Source organism: Hipposideros armiger, unplaced genomic scaffold (assembly GCF_001890085.2).
Source record: "Hipposideros armiger isolate ML-2016 unplaced genomic scaffold, ASM189008v1 scaffold_488, whole genome shotgun sequence".
NCBI classification, from domain to species: domain Eukaryota; kingdom Metazoa; phylum Chordata; class Mammalia; order Chiroptera; family Hipposideridae; genus Hipposideros; species Hipposideros armiger.
In genome coordinates, this window is record NW_017731838.1 from 207,159 (window position 1) to 207,973 (window position 815).

The 815-nt window shown below is 37.7% G+C and overlaps 1 pseudogene; it reads right to left on the bottom strand.

Annotated features, from left to right (window-relative positions):
• Positions 1 to 275: 275 nt before the first annotated feature.
• Positions 276 to 571, bottom strand: LOC109395850 (cystatin-A pseudogene; annotated as a pseudogene).
• Positions 572 to 815: the final 244 nt, after the last annotated feature.

Here is an 815-nt window from a genome sequence, read left to right on the forward strand (position 1 = left end):
AAATAAATATGACCTCCCCTCCAAAAAAGTAACGCCATACAGAAAGTCCCTTTTACAGATCTCTTTTTTAATATCTACGAGTAGAACGTTTAGATAAATTTTCAGAAGCAGAATCACTGGGTCAAAGTGTACACACATTTCAAAGATATATTTATCTATCTATTTATTTATTTATTTATTTATTATTATTTTTTTTTAGTGATAGTTGCATTTATTAGCAGGGATCATTAATTGGTAACCAGTGGAAGGAATCAGACCACTTTGGGAAGATGCTGCTAAAAGCCCGTCAGCTCATCATCCTTGCTTTTGTCAGTCTGGTAACCAGTAAGTGTCAGAGACTGCCTTTGTTGAGGAAGAGGTTTGAATATTTTCATGTGAATATAACTATTGTGACCGACTTGTACCTTAATGAAGTAATTTATTCCAGCAATCACTTGAGTTTTGTATTCTATAGCTTTAAATTCTTCATAAGTCTCGTTTGCTGTTCTTCAAGCTGTGGTTTAACCTCATTAGCAATCTCCTGGATTGCTGGAGTGGCAGGTTTGGCTTCAGTTAAACCTCCTGGCATCATTTTGGCTAATTACTTGTTTGCTGGGCAGGACACTGGAACTGAAGTGATCGACATATTTATTTCTTACCAGGACTTTTTTGGAGAAAATTATTTTAAGGAGTGACTACAAGACCTTCAGGAATCCTGGCAGAAGGCAGCATACACAGTGTTTTGAAGAAGTGGGGGTAGTGGCACTGTTGTTGCCTTTTTATCCCCCACAAAGCTTGGGTGAACATAGGACCATTCCACTCCCCTTCATCTACAG